We start from the raw sequence: 20000 nt of genomic DNA, 5'->3' as shown, positions 1-20000 counted from the left end.
TTTTGCCAAAAATGGCTAACTTTCAGAATAAAACATGAAGAAATTAAAACACGAATTTAGGATAGGTTTTTTATTTGTGTATCTCTCTCTCTCTCTCTCTCTCTCTCTCTCTCTCTCTCTCTCTCTCTCTGTACGAGTATCCTCTTAAGCTATAAGAAATTAAAATTCAAAATCCTGCTTGGCTTGCAGCTATACGGGTATCACACTATAACTAAGAGCTTCATAGTAGAGCAATTAAACTTGTTGGTAGAAGGGAAAATAGACAAAAAGGCATCATTGCAATAAACATAATCAAAGTATAAAAAAGAGACAAAAAGATATAACAGGTAAAAAAATAAAAACGTACAGATTTCACAAACACTGACCAGAGTTATACTGATCCTGGCTAGTAGAATGTGATATTAGTTATCAGATAAGGATAAGCAATCTATTTTACTGAAAAATGGATCAACACAGAAAGCAAATGAAATGAATTAAAAACATAGAGAGAGTCATAAAAATCCCAAGTCAATAACCAAAAGAAGTTGAACTTTTCTATAAAGCTACACTGGAATTCTTAAATTATGGCACGCTTTGGAGAGTTAGTAGACTAATTTTCGAAAGTTACAATGTACGACAGTAACGTCCTATGGCATTTATTGAAATAATATAAAACAGAATTTTATAATGAATATTACAAATTTTTTTTACGGAGAAATAGTACACTAATGTTATATTTAAGTCTGAAGGTGGACAAGAACTTTAAGGAGAAAAAGTTGTTCTTTAACAGAGTAAATACAAACATAAGAACCAATAGATCCTAAAAGAGAATTGAGAAGTGGCAGGTTAACCCCTTTTTATGGAAAAGGCGTAGTTGACAGAAAAAACTAGACATACACTCACGTATGTATATACTGTACTTATATATATATATGTATATATATATATATATATATATATATATATATATATATATATATATATATATATATATATATATCATGCTTAGTCCTTCCAGTCATCATTCGGTTTGATCTTGCGTCCTTCAGTTCAGAAAACTTCAAAATAGTCACTCTACCTACAAACGACTGCTTTCTCCTCTTTATGTTTCCATCTTGTATTTCAGGATTGATTTGACCAATCGCCATTCCCTACAGTGAGAGTTCTTGTCATTCCTTAAGTAGGTATACAGGGTCCCAACAGAATTTTCATTAATCTTACATTTTTGACTACCTTATCTATCCACATGTTACAAATGCTCCAATTCTTTGTCTGCCTTGTAACTGCACTTCAGTTACTCTTAGTCATTTATCCATAAACCTATTCTTATTTTGTCATCCAGCTCCCTGTTGACCATGTGACCACATCCTTGAATTTTATATACTCCTCAAATACTCCTTCCACTTTCACCCTTTTACACTATTTTCGCTTTTGCTTCAACCAGACAGTGAGCACATATGCCACTAACTTAGCCACTCCACATTTGAGCATTAAAACTACTAACTTGTTCTTCTATCTAACTAGTACAAGCGCATTATGTAATTCACTCTTGCTTGTCATCTCCCTTTATAAGTATTTTTTATGAGAACTATGGTAATATGGCACCTGGAGCTGGGAAGATTACATGTAAAATACTGCAGGATGGTGGTAATAGGATGACTGAGTAGCTAAGTAGATTATGTAAGGCTTGTCTGACAGAGGAAAAGCACTAATGAAAGGAATCAGATGAATAATGTTTTGCTGTGGAAGAAGAGATGTGATAAAGATGGGGCGTTTAGAATTTTAGCGGCACAGTATTATGAAGGTATACCTGTGGGTTGTAAGGTAGTATTAGAATAAATTTCCTATATATTTTGGGAGTGAATTACAGGGCTTACATTTTTTCTTAGGCAAAGTATTAGAGATATAATGTTTCTCAGTTTCAGTATGATTTTTATGGCTTTCATAGTAAGACAACAAGGGGACTGATAGAGGAAAAGCAGTGGGAATCAAGGTTTAGTTATGGAACGGTTGTGTGAAAAGTTTCTGAGTAAAATGAAAAATAAATATAGCATGTATAGACGTAGAGAGAGCTTATAATCGTTTGACAGAAATACATTATGAAGGGTGTTGAGAATGTATATTGAAGATGGATAATTGCTTACAGTTAGTAGAGTTTTTTTTATTTGAAAACATGTGACAGTCATGACTGGTTCAGTTTGAAAGTAAGTCTAGGAAAAGCGTATGTTCTGTCTACTTGGCTGTCTAACATTTTTCCATGGATGGAATAATGAGAGTAGTTTGAGTAAGGACAGATTAGTTGCAAAATTGTGGGATAAGTGAGAGGGACCATGACAGAAGTTACTCATAGTAATTTGTTAGCGATATCGGAGAGAAGTTGCAGACACTGGTAAAAGTTTTAAAGTTTGAAAGCCATTGTTAGCAGGAGTAAAGTATTCAGGGTAAATGAAAACTAAGATAAAGAAAGGAATGATAATATGGTTAGTGGAAGAACAGGTGTGTTATATTTCTATCGGTACATAGGATAAAACAGAACAGATGATGATAGGATAATAATAGAAGCTGTCACAGAGTAATAAAGCAAAGATTGTAGTGGGACCTCTGAATGGGTTGGAAGAAAAGAGATAGTGTGCTGGACGATTAGGAAGCGTTGAAACGGTAGATGCATCATGCTGAGGAAGCGAAAAAAAAAAAAGTATCTTTTGGACCTACTCGAAATTCTCATTCAATTTCGAAACACTTCTCAAGGGCATGAAAGCTGTTCCGTTGGTATAGTGGTTAGTGTTGTGGAATGCCACTCAGATGTCGCGGGTTCGCGTCTCCCCCAGGGCGATGAATAATCACTGGCTCTGTATCGTGATCAGGTACTGCTGCAGTGTGGGGTCTGCGGTAGGAGGTTGAAACCAACATTCTTTGGAAGCTTGAATTTCTAGTTAATGGCCCCTGTGTGCTTGTTCCATGTGAATAGGTTTCATCTACTGAAATAATAATAATAATGGCCTCTTCCAGTCAAGGGACAAATTTGTTTCCACCAAAGCAAAGGGGACATGTGGCATCATTATCTCCTCTTTCGTATTCCCTCTTGAAGTTGCTGAAGCAGATCATTAATGTTTTCGATATGTCGTTTTAGGAAACAATACATGACGTCCTATGATGCAAGATTTTAAGATCCTATGGCAAAAGAGCTAAGTAAATCCATGTTTAAAGTCTGTAGGAACTAAGTGTAGAAATACAATTATTCTCATTTGCTTACATGTATAAACAAGTAAAAAATGCGCTGAAGTTTCTTTGGCGTAATCGAGTTTTCTGTACAGCGTATAATGCTGTATGAAACTCTTAGCCACGGCCCATGAAACTCTCAGCCGCTGCCCATAAAACTTTCAACCACGGCCCTGTGGTGGCCTGTGCTGTTGGCACCTATAGCGGTGCCAGACACACGGTCATGGCTAACTTTAACCTTAAATAAAATAAAAACTACTGAGGCTAGAGAGCTGCAATTTGGTATGTTTGATGATTGGAGGGTGGATGATCAACATACCAATTTGCTGTCCTCTCTAGCCCTGTAGCCTCAGTAGTTTTTAAGATCTGCGGGCGACAGAAAAAGTGAGGACGGACAGGCAAATAGCCATCTCAATAGTTTTCTTTTACAGAAAACCAAAAAGAATTCATTCATATAAATAAATTTTCGTGAAACTAATAATATAGTAGGTAGAAACCAAAAGCAGGTGATCTTCGATAAAACCGAATTATACGGAGATCATTTTCAAACGGGGTACGAAAAGTTACGAAACAGCCCATCCAGTCTCACAGCAATCCGCAAGAGAGAGATTTCAGAGGACGACATTATATCCTCGTGAAGGAAATCTGTAACCAAAGAGCAAAACAAACACCCAGAAGCCACCAATATTAAGTTATGAGTGTTAATTTAATCCATAACATTGCATTGTAGGGTGTAAAAGCACTGCGCCTTTAAGGCACCATAATGTTAGAAACGACGAGGCACTTTGTAGCAATGGACTTTCAATCACCGCTGTAGTTTTGACATTTCAATGTGAAAGTTTGTTAGTGCATTTTATGCTTTCGGCTTACCACTGTCGTCTTCAAGGCTTGTTGCGTGTATTTGTTTATGGTTGTTTGTGTACTCTGTGTCATTGACCCTCCCCTGTCTTCTAAAATTATCAACGTCCGCTTTAAGCATTATGTACAGTTGTGTCCACTATCTTCTTAAAGGCTTGATGTGTGCGTTTGCTTGCATCGTGTATTCCACGCAGTCATGTTGGCACTTTCTTCTTAAGGACTTGACGTGGGTGTTATTTGTGCATTCTTTGCGTACCTTTTGGTTTACCTTACGCTTTCTTCATGAGGACGACACGCATGTGCCTGCTGATACATTCCGAACTCTCCTTTTTATGAATGGCCGGCTAAATGATTCACATTTGAATGTACTTGGTGTCCTCGGAATGAATACATATTAATGTCCGGGCAGTTTTACTCATTTTGCGTAGCATTTCTGGGCCTGACCTTTCTCGCCAAAAGAACAGAGGATCAAGCGATTGGGGGCTGTATTTACATGATAAGGTCGCAATGGAACCCTTGTCGCAGTCTGTCGCTCTCTTTTTCGCTGGTATTATTAGTAGGAACTGTTCTTTGCTACACCACTGAGGAGTTTATGTAGAACTGTTTAGTATTAAACATAAAATTTTTGTTTGTTTCTGCTGGCTGGATTGCTAAGTTTTCAGGTTTCTACAGTTTGTTTTAATTTCTTAATAAAAGAATTTAGACCTTTGAAGAAGGTCTTGAGAACGATCAGTCAGTTTAAACTTCACTTTATCATGATTCCCTCCAGGAATTTAGGGGTGTGTCGTGTTATGTGTTCTTTATTATTCTTTAAAATCTTCTGACAGAACAAAAGGCAACAGACTGTCGACTCAAAACTGTTAAAAAAGAAAAAAAGGAAAGAGAGAAACAGACTGGCAGACAGACAGCGGACAGAAATCCTACTAACCATTGTTTTTGAAGTCTCTCCTGCAGCGGAGTGAGCTTTCTTTAGAAAACGAGGGTATTAAGCGCGGTTGTTAGTGTTCGATTCTGCTGCAAGAACTCTGGCTTTGACACATTTTCTGACCGTTAGAGCTTGCCTTTAAAGTTGAAAAGAAAGGAAAAAATCTCCTTCATGTCATTTTTTTGGACGTTTAAAGGGTTTTTGTTTGCAGATGTAATTAGGCAGTTGAACTAATAATTTCACGTGAATGCCAAAGTCAACTAAACAAGTCCTAATGATTTTGATATAACCTTGAAAATTCGGCTTTGCGTGCCGGACAATGCAGTCATGAATAAAGTGATATGGGCCGAAATAACCACATTCGCCCAACCCCTTCAGAATAAATCCGGAAGATTGAACGGGCATAAAATGCGCTTTATTATATATATACATATATTTTTTTTTCTTGTTTAATACATTGGGCCGCATCACTAGCATAAAATTGTTGAAAGTTAGGAAAACCCAGACTTGTAGTGGAAACATGAAGTATAGAAAAAAAAGAAAGATTCGCAAAGGAAAACTGATATATAATTATATCCCCAATACTGTTAAGATGAGGCCTGTAACCAATAAATGTAATTTTGTTATGAACACTTTTTTGAACAGAACAATAAAAGCCAAAAATGAAAGAAAATTAGCACAGTCCTTGACGTTTATCCAAAGATTATCTGTCGATTCTTCTGCAGCAAATTTTATTTGTATGATATAGATATACAAATGGGTTTCAATTTTGACAAGTTGTTGGTTCTTTGGTAATAGCAGTTCCCTTTTACTTTTATTTTTATTTTTAATGCTTTATGTTTGCCAAAACCAATCCCCAAGCTGAATTACAAAAATATGGGACTATATGGACTCTTTTATTTCAATTTTTATTGCTTTATGATTACCAAAACAATCTCCAAACTGAATCACAGTAATATTGCACTATGTGCCAAACTGCTTTCAAAAATTTTTTGAAGCGAAACATTCCTGAATTCCAGTAAAGATTTACATTGCGCATGCGTTCCATTTTCGTGTTACGAAGTCATATATCTTGTTAAATAGCAAACAGATTTTCACCCCTACCCCTGCGCACTGGACCCCTGCTGATACTTAATTAAATACATTGATGTATTTTGTTGACCAGAACGCAATACATATATTGTGGCCGTTCAGGAAAAAGGGGAAAACCTCCATTGTTTCTTAACAAAAGGAGTTAAGCAATTGGTATCCTTGTTTTTAAAATGTAACACGACCATTAGAACTTGTAAAGTTGATGACGTCATTATTTTGAGGGACATTTGCTGGATACAGACAAAATTTTATATTTTTGTTAATTTTGCAACGAAGAAGCAATAGAGTGCATTGATATTCAGCTTGAGGTACCCTGTGTACATGCTGATAATCTTAAGCCGAGTTTACTTTGATTCCAGACTAGTATTTTCTATATTTAATGTTTTTACATTTGGCAGATGCTGCAAGATAAGCAAATCAATACCTCTAGCAACTAAGACGTCCATCCGTGCCTGTGATTGGTCCAAAAGTGTGTCGTCACGGAAGAATCATTAATACGGCATTGAAACGTCACTACTGCAGTATTACGCAATGGAAACGTCATCGATCGCTGTACGTTTTCTTTGTGAATTTTAGAGGTAACTATCCTTTTCTCCGGTTGTAGAATTATAACTCATTATGCCTATGAAACACATGAAAACTATTTTAATTAATTCGACAGCAAACGCATAACTGTTATCAATCTATTTTTCATCTATAAACGAAATTTAGGAAGTTCTGGAGCAACACAATTTTCAAAGTCGCGTCCGTGAAAACTGTTGCTTGGTGAAAAGGCTTCAGTCTGCTCAGGAACACCGTGATAACATGATGCAGCACATTTTTGTGATGTCATGATATTTGCTTATGTTTGTTCTTTGGGTCATTCCTCTTATCTTAAGGGAAAATCTACTTTGTTGTTTCGCACCTGTCGCGACCGAGACATAAAGTCAGTTTTCAAAACATTAAGAATAAGTTTGCAACTTCTTTGCGTATGGCAAGAAGTTCAGTATTTAATGAAGGTAAATGAAAACCAAAACATTCATATATTCAATTAAATAAAAATCAAGAATTTGCAGTCTACAGCAAAAAGGGAAATACGGCAAATGACAAAACGTTACATTGTTTTTCTAATGAAATTAATAGACTACTTATATTATATTCAATTTTATGAACAATAAAATATGATGCTTATGATAGCTGTATAAGTGACACCAAAAATATTATTTTGCAGTTAAATGAAAATGCTAATAAATATGTAAATGTGGTACGAGAAAATAAAGAAGCACAGCTGAATCGAAGTTCAAGGGTTAGTTTCAATGAAAGGATCTCTCTCTCTCTCTCTCTCTCTCTCTCTCTCTCTCTCTCTCTCTCTCTCTCTCTCTATGGGAAGTCAGGTATTACTTAACCAGTGCATCAAAGTTCGAGCGATTTCGCGAATTAAAGTCTACCGTGCTTTTAGCAGGTCAGACTTTAGGAACCTAGGGTCAAAGTTCAAGATAGGTCACGCATTTTCCTACAACAGAGGTCATCGTGTTTCATAAATGTTGGTCATGTAGGTTAAAGGTTGGCAAACTTTAAAGTATTCTTTGAAGTACAGTTCGCTAGCAACGCCAGACTTCGTAAACTAATCGGTTAGTCTTCAGCGAGAGAAGAGAGACGAATAGTTAAGGGAAACCGTAGTAACTCAAGGCCTTCAGAGGTAATAAACCTTTTTACATCTATCTATCTTTTCTATCAAATTCTTTCATTTGTCAGTCGCAACCTTAGCTGCCAGAAGTAACTCAAAATCTGTAGCCCTCCCTCTCTCTCTCTCTCTCTCTCTCTCTCTCTCTCTCTCTCTCTCCATCAGCATATATTAACTTTCTACCTTTGTCTCTAAACTTCTAAAAATCTATATATTACTTGCTTTGATTGGCTAAATTGCTAAACTAGATAAGTAATCTCATCTAGTTTGTAAGAATATTATTCATACATATATTTGTGCACTTAAAAATACCGCCATAAATTAATATTTATAGATATGTATATATATATACACACAGACAATTATATATATACAATATTTATGTATGTATATATGTATATATATATATATATATATATATATATATATATATATATATATATATATATATACAGTATGTTATATACTCTGATCAGTATCGTTATTGCTGCATTTTTCGATTCTGAATGTCGGTTATAACGTGAACATGGTTTATAATATTGGTATTAGGAAGTTGCATCATCTTACGTTTTGTAACATCAGATTTTGTTTAGTTCCTGAACCAATAATTTCATGTTTAATTTCATATGCATTCCTCCAACATCACGTCGTTAATCGCATAGTTATTCAGCTACAAGACCTTCTGAATGATGTGCATTCTAAACGATATCTCCAACAGAACAGATTTCCATCTTGAAGCACACAGTGCTTAAATCTGTGAGTCAAAACTGTAAAAACCTCTTATTTAGAAAGTTCCTAAGTAATTTTTCTTCACTTTTCGCATGTTTATTTTCTACAGGAGAAGAGATTGTGGTAAAATAATTGACATTAGTTTGTAGAATTGTAATGATTACTTCAAATTCTTTCATACTTAACTAATTATTTTTTATTTTTCTTTTCCGGTCCTTTTCATACGTCTATTCTTTTAGTTTTCTGTAAAGGAAAACTATGGAGATGGCTTTGTCTGTCCGTGCGCACTTTTTCTATCCGCCCTCAGATCTTAAAAACTACTGAGGATACAGGGCTGCAAATTGGTATGTTGATCATCCACCCTCCAGTCATCAAACATGCGAAATTGCAGCCCTCTAGCCTCATTAGTTTTTTTGTTTTATTTAAGGTTAAAGTTAGCCATGATCGTGCGTCGCAACGCTATAGAACAAGCCACCACCGGGGTGTTGTTGAAAGTTTCATGGGCCGTGGCTCATACAGCGTTATATGCTGTATAGAAAACTCGGTTGCACAGAAGAAAATTCGGCGCATCTTTTACTTGTTTTTTATTGACTAATCAGTTTTTAAAGCTCATCCCCAAAGTGTCACCGTGTCCATTACGCGTGAAATATCCCCCCCTCTCCTTTCTTTTTTCTATCCATCTTTTTTCACCCCAATGCAGCATGTACATTATTTTTTTTCTATAAATTCTTCTATATTTCTCTCTTCCTCTTCCTTCTTACGAAGCATTGATTACCCTTCCATCAATGCAATTTTACACCGCCTTCCCCAGTACCAGAAGCTGCTGCCACTGTATGACAGCCCACGCATCGAGTATCCTTCCAGCGCAGGACTCACGATGAACGAGTCTTCCTGGGAGTTCCAGTTGATGCAATATCCTATTTATGAAGGAATGGAATTGATTTCTTCGTGTAAAATAAATAGGACGTTTCCCTTTGAAGGAAAACTTCCTTCACTGCAATCCTACACCTTCTTCCCTACTGTTAAAAGCTGTTACCATTTTCGTACAGCCCACGCATGAGGCGTCCTTCCAGCACAGAACTCAAGATGAAGGAATATTCAAGGAAATTTGCATTGACGGAATGCCCTACGCGTGAATGAGTGCAATTGATTTTATTCGCCTACGGCAAATAGGGCGGCGTTTCCTTCTGAAGGAAAAGGCTTCGCTATTCGATTCTCCTCCTGCGAGAGCTCAGAATGACTGACAAGTATTCCTGACCGGAGGTAAATCAATCAGGAATTCTGGGAACATTAGTTCTAGGTAGAGAGTGTGTATTCTCTTTCTTCTTTGCTTCTCTTTTTGTCTAATAAATGAAGATTATATATTCCGTACCAATTAGTAAGGGATCAAATAAACAGAAGTCGTATATACACCTCTGAAATCATTTATAATCCTCATCAAATGAGTACTGTCAGTGACAATGTTCTAAACACATTAACGTTGTCATTTCAAACCGACCCAGTAAAATTCGAGCAGACGATCAACCTTTTTGCCACATTTCGCGTCGACGGGCATAACTTACTGAAAATAACATCTGAACTACCAAAATCGGTGCAGAAAGCGGCTGAATATCAAATGGAAATTACAGATTGGTCGAGGGGAAATTACAAGGGTGATTGAAAACAAGCTAAAAGAAATACTTTGGACTCATCTTTGGAGGACAAAGCAGACATCCTCCTCGTTCAATTACTGTATGAAAGGTTTTCTGCAAAAAACAGTTGCCTTCTTCTAGCTTGAAATTTTTTTATATAGCACTACATTTGTTTTTGTGTTTTCATTTTATATCAGATAATGATAATGATGATAGTATTGTCGATATTATTTTTAACGTTTCCTTCTTCCAAATGACTTTCATCATTTCCCCTGTATATACTAATATATATAGGACTAAATTTATGCCTAGAGTGCATGGTATGAATTTTATAAAGTTAAAAAAAATAGTTATTCATTTAATGGAGAAAAACATTAGTGTAATTAGTATTTCTCTACGACGAACACAGACCAGATATTAATGATTCGCATTTTCTGACACTGGAACCAATTATTCTATAAATCAACAAGGGCTTTCGCGTTGCCAAATTATTTCCGTAAAAATGGCGATTAGATTATTTTCGAACAGCGGGACTGTTTAAAACCATACATCCCTTTTATGGGAGAAACGCTAGATCCACCTGCCTCTTGTTCACGCTCAAGCAGAGTCGCTGATAAAATGCTTATTTGTCCCTTGTGAACACGAATTAGTTGATCCATCAAGGTAATTTCGGCTGATTAAACTTCTCTAATTACCTTTGTTTGAACAGAGGGTTTTTACGACTTCATTCGATTAATAATAGTTAGGGATTATTTTTGCCTCATTTCGATTTTTGGGGCGTCCTCGCTCGCCAAAGCATCGTTTCTGCGATTCCCTTTAACCCTCTCAATCGCGTAGAATTTCTGACCAAGTGGCGATTCACTCGTTAACGCCAGGCTGAACTTCTGATTCAGCCAGAATCAGGCCTTTTTTTCATGGTGATTTCTGTCATTGTTATTGCTTTTTATCGTTAAGTTTAAAGTGTTTTTTAGTCCTTCATGGGATGGTTTCATGGTAAAATCTAACTCTAGAATAATAATTGACAAACTGATAGCTCCAGTAAAGTTTGTCAGTCATTCAGTTTGCTGGGGTTATAATCTTTCACGTTCTCTTCTAGATTATATAAAGGTGACACGTCGTCGAACCGAATAAAACCTCATAGTATGTATATTTCTGTACGTAATACACGTTCGTCATGCTCTATATTATAGCCTCCTTGGGATGGAAACTCAAGTTCTGTCCCCCACTACGTCACCAGGGAGATCAGCTGAGTAATTGTGAGATATATAGCGTCATCACCAGGTAGATTCAGACATTAGGAGTAACCTGCATACTGTCATTCTTGTCCTGGATGAAAATCCCATTCGTTGAGCGTACTGCGAAGCTGAAATAACCTAACCAAATACTCTGACACCCAATTGGCAAAATATTTTGAGCACCTTACTGACTGTCGTTGTACTACAGAGCAGGCAGGTATTCCCTTCCAAAGCAAGTTTGCACAGTATCGAAAGTTTAGGTTTGAGAAAAGCAGAAGGAAGGCGAAAGCCTATAAGGTAATACTCGATCGATTAAATAGATTAATGGATGAATAAGGGTAATCAAAGGACATGTAAACAAGTGCTTACATACAAATACAATAACTTGAGTATTACACAACAAATGTAACGGAGCATGACACATCAAAGCAGCATTACTATCTTTCCTCATCTTCTTGCAAGAATTTCTCTATTGTTGGACTAAAATTGTTAGAGAATGTGTAGACTGGAAATTTAAGATTTATTTTAATTTTGGCAGATAATCTGAAATGCTGATTGGCGTAGTTTTGAAAATGATCTGATTATTACGACCACAAGTTTTCTTGTAGTGTTCCTTCTTTTATGAATAATTTTGAACTTAGCTAACTAATCGCCTGAACACTAAATAATGCGATGGTAAGCTGCCCAGAGCCAGCTGTCATTATTCTTTCTTCATCACTGCAGCCCCTTACCAAAGACCTATAGATCTCGAGAGCTTGTTTTAATACCTCAACTTAAATTACCTCTCGGCAAAACCATACTACAAGATTCCCCATTCAGCATCTGTCAGACAGAAATTTAAAAATTTAAAAGGTGCGAGATAGGCAGAACGACGGACACCTGACCTACAGTCTGTTTTGCTGACGGTCAGGAGGTCAGGTGAGCAGACAGGTGAGGAACGCTCTATGCAGCACATTGTTTGGTTAGTACATAATGCCATTAGCAAGCAGCGACAGCGACGCATTGGAAGATATGACGCGATTTTTCGTCTCGTTCTTTCGACGCCACCAAAAGGGAGCCCAAAGCCGAAGCTCAGATGCAACGCAGATGCCAATTAGTGATTTTATTTTGCTTTTGTTTTCGACCGTGATTGTTATAACGCGTTAGCCCCCCCCTCCCCCCAAAACCTCCCCCTCCCTCTTTTCTGGCTCCCCTTGCAACCCCTGCTCCGTCCCATGTTGCTGCATGCACCAAGCTCTCCGCCCACCATTATCACTCCCAACCTCACCCCCTTCCCCATGACTCTGAGCAAAACAAAGTCTGTTTATTTGAAAGATGGGAAATAAATAGGAAAGTGTGAACATTTTGAATCTAGCGGATCGATTTATGAAGACCACTGACCGTGATTGGTGTTTTTAGTGTACAGTACAGGAACATATGCAAATGATGGGTTTATAGATTTAACAAAAAATAAAGAAAAGTATATTTCAGCTGCCTATATGTATGTATATATATATGTGTGTGTGTGTATATATGTAATAATATATATATATATATATATATATATATATATATATATATATATATATATATATATATATATATATATATATATATATGTATCCATTATATATATATATATATATATATATATATATATATATATATATATATATATATATATATATATATATATATATATCTTCAAAGTAGTGAGGCTTATATACATACAATACATAAAATAATACAGGATTGTTTTTATAAATGTAAAGCTTTTATTGATTTAATGAGAACTAACCTCTTATTTGTACCACTTTAATTGCCCTGAATCCTGTTTCACAACAACGTGACATTGCTAAACGTTAGTGAAAAGGAAAAATATTGCAATATTTAGATATCATAAAAATATGGTCCATACTTATATATTGGTGAGATGAAAGTTAGTGACGCGTTTCATGTCTGCTGCATTAAAGAATCTTCTTTTAAACAGGTTTTTAGTCATTCTTTTTTCTCACTAAAGAGTCAGTTCCCTATTCAGCTCCCACGTATCATGGCTGCCAGGCTCAACATGTATTTAGTACTTTCCTTTAATCTGTTTATAAGGATTTCTGTTCCCGCTCTGATGAGGAGGCTTGATGTCCTTATCTTTTTATCTCATAAAAATGCCTCTTTGGGAATAAAGCTTTACTTTCTCTCTCTCACTCTCTCTCTCTCTCTCTTTTCCCTGTTGATCTCTCTCTCTCTTCTCTCTCTCTCTCTCTAGTGATCCCAGTGCCCCTGGCGTGTCACCTCCGGTATTTTGTAATCGTTTACCAAGGGTTCTTGCTTCTTTTAGGACCAGCGAAGGATCCTGGATTATATCTCAGCACGATTCCTGAAGAAATCGCGGATGAATTGGGGCTTGCAACTTAATTTATGTGGTTTTACTCTTCCCCTTCGTGGATGTTGACCAATCTAATTATTCTGAACCTTTGAATCATACTAATTTCTCACTTTTTCAACGGTTCCCAGTTTTGTCTCTGCAGACCACCAGTCTATCTTCTTCAGGAAAAACTAATCGGAAATTCGTTTTAGCTTATTGTTACTCTTGATGTCTCGAAGCCAGTCGGCAGAAACCAGCACAAGATCCGAAAAAACTTTCTTGCCTCTATCTTTAGTCCTTTTTATAAAGTCGCCCCAATTCTTGATCTAACTGCTTGATATTTGGGACAGCCAAAATCTTCTCCTGACCACTCTTATGGTGTAGCTCCTCAGAGTTGTGGTCTCCCACTTGTATCTTTGGCCTGTATCCAACCTCTTCTGCTCATGCTTGTATTGAAAATTAACCCTTATTGTGTTTGTATTCTGTGATTAACCGATCTTTTCTTTTTTTTTTTTGTCGGTGCTGATCTTTAGGGCAGATAAGCATGGGGATCAAGTAAAATGGACAAGTCCAAGACACACATTTACTACTGCTCCAGCCACTTAATATCTTGTTAGGTGAAATTAAACTCAACCTCCCTCTGCTGTTAATATTTTAGATGCTCGGTTACCTCAAACCACATACTTTAGATTGCAGTAAATAATTCTAAGAATATGTGTTTTCTCGTGATATTTTAGGTTCTTTTTCCATAATTTTCAATTATTAAACTTCATATTGGCATGACCCACCCGGTACGGAATGTTGCTTTGTTATCTTTGTCGTGATTTGCTTCACTTGTAAATCCCTCCAGGTCACCCCATCACACTTTTTATTCATTTTCGTTTCGGTAATGACTTTCATCCCTCCACGAACAGCCTTTGGCATACCTTCCCAGCTTACGTTTTCCCTCGTTCCGAGTATCTTTCATCATTCAGTATCATGGTCTTATCATTTCCTTTCTCATATATTCTTTAAACTTAGGCTAGGTTAAGGCACTAGGGAGCTCAGAGGCCTATTTCGAATTTAATTTGAAGGATGCTGTCTAGACCCCCAGCGAATGGCCCTTTCTGGTAGTGTTTTGTCTTATGTCTTAACTAAGTAATATGAGTGCAGTCCCTATCAGATAGTTCTTGTCTTATGTCTTAACTAAGTAATATGAGTGCAGTCCCCATCAGATAGTTCCTGTCTTATGTCTTATTTAAGTAATGAGAGCACAGCCCGTATCAGACGGGTTCCATTTAATGTCTAATATACTTAGGAATGTAACTGCAGTCCCCAGCGGACAGTATTTTGTCTTAAATCTTACTTAAATAATGTTTACACAGTTTCCATCGGTATTCTGCTCTTACTTAAGAAATATGAACAGTTCCCATCAAACAGTGTTCTGTCTTTTGTCGTACTTAAGACTGTGAACGCAGTCCCCATCAAAGTGTTCTGTCTTATTTTACTTATATGTGAACGGAGTCAAACAGAGTTCTTTCTTGTACGTTGGGTAGGAAATATGACGGCAGTCCCCATAACAGCCTGTCCTGCCTTGTATCTAACGCAAGGAATGTGGAAGTAGACCGAAATTTGAACGCATTCCATTTAAAGTCTACCACAAGGCTTACCATCACTGAATCTGACTTCAGTAGTGTGAATGCAGCCCCATCAGAGAATGCTAGCGCTTTGTCCCTAACTTGAAAATCCAAACATGACCCTCACTGAACCGTCCTGTCTTATATTTAACTTGAAGAATAGGAACATAGCCCCTAATAATGCGATACATGATTTCAGCTGCAATGAGGAATGTTGCAGCGTTATAAGTAACTATAGAAAAGATCGGCCTTTCGTGTTTGTTATATTTTTACTGTAACCATGGGATTCACAATGCAAGTTTAGGCACTGAAAAAAATACGGCATTCTTAGGTCAGTTCAAAAGCTACTTCTGAGAACTTCCCAGAAATGTCTTTCACTCTTTTTCGTCAATGTGAGTGTTAGTTATTTCATTGTTTAAAAAGTCGTCTAATGTTATGCACTTTTTAATTATCCGATTACTTGAAAGTTTATTATCTGTAAAGAACTTTCTTTCAGTACTGTCATATGATTATCTCACCAACCTATGAAACCGATTACGTGAAAAACATTAACGTCAGAATCTCAATAACGAACTGTAAGGAATGCAGTAAAACCCAGTGTTCGATGAATACAGTATAATTCATAAGCATTGCCTATTAGTGTGTGTAAACTGTCTTAGAAATAATTACTGACCGCGTTTGAACCTTTGTCATATCCACAGAACTGAAACACAGGGATTAGTTTATGCCATTTAGCTTTTCAGGACGAACTGTACTTTTATAGTGCGTCCGAAACAGAATTTGTGTTGATTTCGACGTCGATTGCCTAAGTACTTAAACCTATGGGTCATGTTGAACTCGCACTGTGCTTATCTACTTGAGTATAAAAATTATACGTTTCTCCTGGTTGTCTTGCCTGCAGGACATCTAGATCTCGGAAAATTAGTTTTGTAAAAAAGATGCAACTGTAAGAAAATCATTGGCGTTATAGGCAAACTTTATATGTATAGGAAAGAAACAAAGAATAAATAATATATCATAACGGATGCACGTAAGAACTACATAGAAGGCAGAAGAGTGTGATCACTGTGTAATAAAAAAAAAACGATTTTACTTGATGCAACAGTTATGGTAGTTTGCGTATGAACAATATTTTACATCTTAAATAATACCAGATACAGAAAGAAAGATGACTAGTAAACTTGCCTGTTATGCACCTGTAGGAAGGAAAGGTTCAGTAAAACTCAATTTGTGCATTATTAGATATAGCAAAAATAATTCGTTTATAATAGTGTTATATATATGATATTCGTTTTTGCATTTCACATAGATTTCAATCACTAACATTAAGCTAGGTCCCATGCATATGTGTTTGCCTGTTTCTTACTATGGGGAACGAAAAGTGAATTATTTTATGAACATAAAGTTGTACATACTGGCTGGCACGGTGTGGTCGTTTTTTATTCATTTATCCAGTTACTTGCTCAATTATTCATTCACCATTTAACTCATTCTTTATTAGTTGGTTGTACTTATTTATTACTTGCGGTTTCCTCTGTGAAGTATGTAGACACTCCAAGCCCAAAAGACTACTCCTTGATCTAGAGAGAGAGAGAGAGAGAGAGAGAGAGAGAGAGAGAGAGAGAGAGAGAGAGAGAGAGAAAAGACGGAATAAAAATTAGGATTCGAACTTACAAAATTCATTTAACGTTGCAAAATCCCACTGACAGCTCGATATGTTTGTTCGCAAGTTCGCTCCTTCCAGTATATTTGTGCAAAATCCCACTAACAGCTCGATACGTTTGTTCGCAAGTTCGCGCCTTCCAATATATTTGTGGGCCCCTTACTAGAAAGAGAGAGAGGTGGGGTTGGGGTAAAGGGAAGGGACAGAAAGAGAGAGAGGGACCGAGAGAGCTCCCCGTGAAAAGTAGGTCACACGAAGAATATAAACTTTGAAAAATTAGGGGGTTTTCAAGCGTGGTGTCCACGGTTCCAAGAGCTCTAGCCTCTGACAGAAACGGAAGGAGCAGAACCGGCTGCAGTTGGCTGCGGGGAGAGAAAGCAGTGGAAGGAAGATCGGGGGAAAAGAGGTTTACCTGTTCGGCGGGCCCCTCCCTTCTGGGTCGCATGGTTGGACCCCTGCAAACACTAGTTCCTGCAAACTCACTTCAGCTTTAAGAGTGTCCTTGGTTGCAGCGCCAACACCCCCACCACCGCCACCACTGCCATTACCTCCACCACCACCACCGCCACCGCCGCCGCCGCCGCCGCCAACAACATCCTCTGCCTGATAGATCGGAAGAAGGGGAAAGCAAAGGGTGTTGAGAGACAGACAGACAGAGGGGGCGGAAGAAGAGAAAGGTTCATGCAACTTATATACGTCCTAGAGGGAAACTTTTAAGCATAATATTGTAATGGCAATGCAGCACCGAATGTGGTATTAATAACGCGTTTATTAATATATAGGACCGTCTTTAACAAATTTCTTTCATGTTTGGTTCCTATGTACTTCACAGAACAATACTAACAGAACTTTTGTAGTTATAGCTCATGAGAGATAAAGCAGTCCAATGAAAGATAAAACAACATACCATATGGTGATTTAGAACTAAAACTGAGCAATTTTACGTCTTTTATGGAAAATTGGCCTTATTTATTTTGCGAATACTCTGATGGGAGATTGAGAATGATAGCGAAATAATCATAACCGTAAATAATAATTGTAAAACAATCCAACCTGACTATTTCACATAGTCTGCTGTATCGCATGCTAGTTCCCCAATCTTCGGAGCTATTGGCCACGAGAAGCGACGAGGTTTCTCATTGTCATACCCATTTATTTTGCTTAGTTTTTGTCTTTTAATTACCTTAAATAAACGATTCATGGCACTGTATAGATCTATAGCGAGTCATCGACGTGTTTGTGTGATTCGGTGCATAAAATTGCGCTTTAATCGGTCATGAATCATGGTGTCCCTTTCTGCATCGTATTAATAGGATCTATTTGCACGAGCATTTTTGGGAACAAGTTTCACTCATCACTAGGGAAAATCTAACAAACAATCAATCATAACCACTGAGGGAAATGACCTACAGAACGGATGGAAAATAACCGAGGGTCATCAGTCTATAGACGGGTTAATGACGGGACTTGAAATTCGAAACTACACTCATGGAAAGAACCTGTGTCTGGATAATTTTATGTTGATTCGGTTACATAATTTGGTGATCGTTACAGATAAACTATTTAAGACAGACTCTAGCTGAAGCTTTATCATAATATTTTGAAGTTTAATGCAGCTAAATAATTTCATGAAGCTGGGATAAAGTTTCATCTTAATGGTTTTGTGTTTAATACTGATAAATCATTTGGTAAAGACCATCGCCAGAGTTTTTCTCGGTATTTGTATTCAGTGCAACTAAACAGTGTAATAAATACTGGCTAAAGCTCTCTCATGATAGTCTAGTCTGAAGATTTATGATGATAGTTTTCTGTTCAGTTAACCTAAATAATTTAATGATAACCTCTGAAACTCATTGCCTCTACCTTACCAGACTCCTTCAAATAATAATGTCTCGGAACTTCGAAAATTGTGAAGCTCTGTTAACTAACATAAATGTCATTATCGTGATAAATGACTTTCATTATAGAACAGGTTTAATGGTATAGATAAGTTGATATATATATATATATATATATATATATATATATATATATATATATATATATATATATATATATATATATTATATATATACATATATATATATATATACATATATATTATAGTTAAATGTAAGTGTACATGGTAGCTTCATTCCGACAACATCTCTTTTGTATTATCCCTTGTCAGATACATGTATTCATTTTCATTTACATAATGGTAAATAAGACGAGATACAAATGAAGAAAATGTTATAATCTAAAGTTAAATCTAACGAAAAAGCCTTTCATAAATCTGTTATTTTGTATTGTAATCATTCACACCGCTTCCTTGGAGACGCAAGTACATCTAAAAGAATTGATCCCATATGTATGTAATTCCCATATGTAATTCCCAAGTTCACGGGAGTATGAATGGCTTGGCAAACGCCAAATACAAACACTACATCAATGAATACCATGGGGAGTCCTTGAGGAACGGAATATGCAGATTACTTCGGGATATTAAATGCTGTTAGATGCGCAGCTCGGGTCTGGTGACTAGGGTATATTTCGGCGTTTGGTTCAAAACTTTTTCATATAAAGGAGTTCAGTCACACCTATTATATATATATATATATATATATATATATATATATATATATATATATATATAATACATACATGTATATATAATATATTTATGTATATATTAATATATATATATATACAACTTGATCACACACATATACATATATATATATATATATATAGAGAGAGAGAGAGAGAGAGAGAGAGAGAGAGAGAGAGAGAGAGAGAGAGAGCAAATGCACTGACATTAATATATGTGTGAAAAACACTATTAAATCTCTCTCCAACAGCAGATGAAATTTAAGTGAAACGCTGCTCCGGTACGGATTTTTTTATTAGTGTTTTGATTGCTTTAGAACCATATATCTTTAACAGCACGTTAATCTTATTTCCGATATCAACATTCTATACTCCTAACCTGAAACTACAGTATAGTCACGACTTTGCTTATTGTTGTCAGTAACCGCCGGATTGTTTGCCACTGTTTCCTCTTCATCCT

At 36.5% G+C, this 20000-nt stretch overlaps 1 protein-coding gene and 1 long non-coding RNA gene across 4 annotated transcripts in view; one reads left to right on the top strand and one right to left on the bottom strand.

The window, feature by feature from the left end:
• Positions 1–20000, top strand: part of LOC136834330 (homeobox protein aristaless-like) — a 389926-nt gene that overhangs the window by 127945 nt on the left and 241981 nt on the right. For both annotated transcript variants that reach the window (XM_067096828.1, XM_067096827.1), the window contains exon 4: positions 6472–6651. The gene's annotated coding sequence lies outside the window, so the exon portion shown is untranslated. The remainder of the gene's footprint in view (positions 1–6471; positions 6652–20000) is intronic.
• Positions 1–20000, bottom strand: part of LOC136834332 (uncharacterized) — a 151544-nt gene that overhangs the window by 80076 nt on the left and 51468 nt on the right. The window lies entirely within an intron of this gene.

This window comes from Macrobrachium rosenbergii, chromosome 53, assembly GCF_040412425.1.
Source record: "Macrobrachium rosenbergii isolate ZJJX-2024 chromosome 53, ASM4041242v1, whole genome shotgun sequence".
Classification (NCBI taxonomy): Eukaryota; Metazoa; Arthropoda; class Malacostraca; order Decapoda; family Palaemonidae; genus Macrobrachium; species Macrobrachium rosenbergii.
This window is presented reverse-complemented; position numbering and strand designations above follow the sequence as displayed.